The sequence below is a fragment of the Megascapheus bottae genome, chromosome X (genome assembly GCF_031878675.1).
Source record: "Megascapheus bottae isolate mThoBot1 chromosome X, mThoBot2.hap1, whole genome shotgun sequence".
NCBI classification, from domain to species: domain Eukaryota; kingdom Metazoa; phylum Chordata; class Mammalia; order Rodentia; family Geomyidae; genus Megascapheus; species Megascapheus bottae.
Window position 1 is genome coordinate 33199537 of NC_143547.1, and position 4428 is coordinate 33203964.

Consider the following 4428-nt stretch of genomic DNA (forward strand, 5'->3'; position numbering starts at 1 on the left):
CACTGTCCAGGTGACTTGTCATCTCTTCCATTTTCAGGTGTAGGATGAGGGTGAAGGTGTCCTGACCTTATCACACCATGGTGGCCAGGGAAGCTGTATCTATGTACAATTCAGCACAGGGAATGATAGGAGGGGTTAGGCCTGGAATCCCAGGGCAGTACACATACATGAAACAATAGCCCTCAAGATATCCCTTGAGTTTGTTCCTGGACAGGTGTTGCTGAATGGAGGGCTTGGAGCTGGTAGCATCACCAATTTCCTCCAGACCATGTTGCACATCTCTCAGACCATGGCCTTCCCCTTCTCGTTCAGATTCTCTCCACAGCTGTCCTGGAGCTGCTGGTGCAATTTCTTGGACAGTTCCAAGACCTTCATGAGATGAGCTTCTGTCCTGCAGAGCTGTAGCCCTTGGAGGGGGTGAGGGCAGTTCTGGGACAGGGCAGGCAGGGCCATTGTGTGAGATATCCTGGTAGGAGGGCAGAAGTAATGCAAGCTTCTGGACAGTATGAAACACTGGAGAACCCACCTGCTGTGAAAGGACCTTGTCACCCTCCAGCAGTTTCACGTCGGTTTCATCTGTCTGACGTAGGTCAACTAGGGATGGTGTAGGCTGTTGGGGATAATGCGGTGGTGAGAAGGAGCCAACAGTCGTTCAGGGACTGGCGTGTAGCTCTGCTCTGGCTATCAGGGTCCTGGTGAGGCCTGGGTAGTAGCAGCGCGGTCCAGACTTGTTGGTGGTGGTTGGAGTTGCCTAGGCTGCCCCAGCTGAATGTGTTGCTGCCTTCTTCCACATCATGGGCCCCTAATCCGTTGTGCTGCCTGCTGGCCTAGCTGCATGAGCCTGTGCCTGCACTCCTGGGACTCTCCCCTCTTCTTCCCCCTCCCCCAGTCATCGCCAGCGACTTGTGCCTTAAGTTCTGCCACTTGCATGCCACCTCGCACCCCTTCTGCCCATCATCGTTGAGGAAGCCCCAGAACTATCGCAGCTCCTGGGTATAGTCCTGCAGCTGTTGGTTCACATCCTTGAGTCCTCAGATCTCCAGCAGGTGCTGCTGGAGCCCATGGTTCCCATCATACATTGCATCAGGCTGCCATGCTCCAGAATGAAGCCTATTTTCTCGCCCTGGGTGCACTGCAGTTGCACCTAGAGGACAGTTCTTCCTTGGTCCATTGCAGCAGCTCCTCATCCAGCACCTGGCTGAGCTATGATGCTGTAGCCTCCATCACCGACCCTGCCACCACCGCAGGAGGCTTTGCCAAAGCGCAGCATTGTCCTCTCCAGCATGGCCCACTTCAGCATTGCCCCCTCCCCCGCTGGGGCCAGTGATCCCTGAGCTGGAGCTTCGCTGGTCAGGGCCACGTTTGGGCAGGGAGCCTCAGTGGGTGGGGTGGGGGTGGGTGGGAATGTGCAGCTAGGTACTGGGCCGGGAGTGCCCTCACGGAGCACACACCTGGGCCAGAGCCCGCAGGTGTTTATGCTGCCGCCACCACCGTGCTGGGCTCTCTGAGCTCTGGTGAAGCAGGCAAGGTCAGTTCTACTTCCCGGAGCCCTGATCACCCTATCTCTCCAGTTAATTATCACCTAGTATCACCAGGTCTTGACAATCTGACCATTCTGCTCAGGCCCTGAGTTCGCCCCAGGACTGGCAAAAGGAAAGAGAATTTCATGAGTATATATTGTGAAAGAGATGAGTTTATAACCTTTCCTTCTATGCCTTGATCAAACTATCAGACTTTCACTGCTCAACTTTTTTTTCATTCCCTTCCTTTACTTAAAAAAACCAATTATGACAGAATTTGTTAAGTTCTGGTACGTGTGAGAATATGATGAATCTTGACTGAAAAAATGTAATGATCCAGTTGCATGCAGACAAATACTGTATGGTTCCAACCATGTAATATACCTACTATAATCAGTTTATTAAATGTAGGTAGCAGAAGAGTGGCTGCTTGAGGCTAAGGGGAGAGAAGAATAGGGAGTTGTTGAATGTATATATACCTTCAGTTCTGTGAGAAGAATCAAATTCTGGAGACAGTGTCCAACTGCATCAATGTACTTTTTACTCATATATATATATATATATTAAAAATTTGAGACTATATATTTCTTTAGTTTTCATTTTTTTCTCATTCCAGTCTGGGGCTTGAACTCAGAACCTGGAGCAGTTACTCAATATTTTTCCTCAATGTAGAGCTCTACCACTTGAGCCACAGCTCCAGTTCCAACTCAGCTGCCTGAGTAGCTAGGCTTACAGGCACCTGGCTAGGTTGGGAGATATTAGTGACATATTCTCAGTTGCAATTAACTACTAAATGCCAGAAATAGAACTGTGCCTCAAGACAAAACAAAACAGGGAATAGTGTAAAGGCTGTGAGTTCAAGTTGCAGATCCATTATCCCCAAAGAAACAAGATCTTGGTGGCCTATGTATATAACCCTAGCTATGGAACCAGTTGAGATCTGAAGATTAAAATTCTAAGCTAGTTTGGTCAGGAAAGACTGTGTGACTCTTGTTTCTAATTAGCTAACAAAAAGCCCGAAGTGGAACCGTGGGTCAAGTAATAGAGCGCGTCTTCAACAAAAAGATTTGAGGGATATCACCTCTTCAAGCCCCAGGGTCTGCACAAACCCACAAAAGTTTGAAGATACCAGTCCTAAGCTCCAAGAACAACCTATGTAGGAGTTGTCCCCTGAGTGACTATCACCATATCACCCCCTCCACTTTTACATGTTCTGTTTCCATAAGGGCATCAACAGGCCCAGTATTGCAACTGTGTTGTTTCTCTGAGTGAGTCCACCATTATAGTCTTTCAGTCATCTTTAAAAAAGGCAAGCAGTACTGCCAGTGAGACTTAGGGTGGAAGACTGTAAACGGAAGCTTTCCTAGGCTTTTGGGAAACTTGTGTACAGACTGTTGGAATTCTCAGATAGCAAGAGGCAACCTGTGGCACCAAAAGATGAGGCTCTGCCCACATGGACTGCATGAGGAAGGTGAACTCTGGTCATGATCAGAATAGTTGCAATCCTTTTGTTGGTCTAAGATGTTTGCACCATGAGACCAGGTCCATATAGGGCAATCTTCAAACAGCACTGGCTGCCTTCACAAGTGCCAGGAACAGACCAAGAGCCCAAAGAAACACCAAAGTAGGAATCCTCTCTCGTGACCAGTCTTGAAGCTCTCCAGTGTGCGCTTTCGTATGAGTTTTTGCCTGTCTGACACTATCTTCTCAGAGATCTGAGCCCAACAGCATCTGCCAAAATTTAGCTCCTAAGGAAACACACTCAACTCTTCCAGAGTAAGAGCTTCTTTCCCAATGCCATCACTGCATCAGGTTGTGATGTTCTACATACACAATTCATCTGCACCAGGTTGTGGACTGTGTACTCATTCATTACAGGTATAAGTCATTCCACTGGGGCAATTTCTGGTATCCTCAGAAGCAACCAGGCCATACAACAAGGCCCAGTTCTTAATAACTGGGCCACACACTGTTAGAATGGTTGTCTTCTCTGATCTCTGTGGCTAGAATATCCATAAATTCCCTAATTATCACCACCACACTTGGGCAGACTTTTTTTTTATCCAAGGCCTCCCCACACAGGCTTGTTATCATAGCTGCCATCACCCCACATGGAAAGTACCTGATCTGTGTTACAGCACTGTTCAGGCAGGTCCAGATCTCTGCACACAGTCAACTAGACAAGGCCTGGTTTTTCATATGCGTGCATCTGGGACAAATCCTGGACTCCATGGCCATCCTACATGGTCACTTCCACATCTCTGCAACCTAGCCACTTTACCAGCAGTGCATCAGGATCTATTTTAATTTCTTTGGCCAGTCCACACAAGTAGGTTGTGATTGTCAAAACATTTTGCCATGGCACGCCCACCTTTTCAGGGATTCTCTAATTGGGTAGACCAGGCTGTCTACAACCATGCCACATGTCAGACATTGTTCTGTGTATTAATGTACCAAGGTCTAGCATTGATCCACACAGTGGTATGCTAGTTTCAGGTTTTCATCTCTATGTTCTTGCCACCCAGGTAGTATCTGATCTTATTAATTAAACCACTTGACCATTCATATATACGAGGAACTATATAATGCACCTACAGCACCCTAATAATAGCAAATACAGACCTCATCATCCATCTCAAAATAGTTTTATACCTATTCCAAGTCCTACTCTAGGAAGTCAAAGCCTCTCAAGCTGGAAGATGCTGTTCTCAGCCAGGCCAAACCAACTGTCTCTGACACAGGTAGTCAGGCAATTAGGTGAGACCCTGCCCTTGGCAGGCAAGGAAAATACCCTGGTCCTGCCATTTTTAGCCTGGGTAACACACAAGGCCCTCTTCAAGTAGCCAGGTCAAATCAGCATACTCTATCCTCCAAAAGCCATGTCCAGGGCCAGGAGTTTGTCCTAGTG

The 4428-nt window shown here is 47.8% G+C and overlaps 1 pseudogene; it reads right to left on the bottom strand.

The window, feature by feature from the left end:
* Positions 1–70: 70 nt before the first annotated feature.
* LOC150040781 (coiled-coil domain-containing protein 85C pseudogene) lies at positions 71–955 on the bottom strand (annotated as a pseudogene).
* Between the last annotated feature and the right edge of the window lie 3473 nt (positions 956–4428).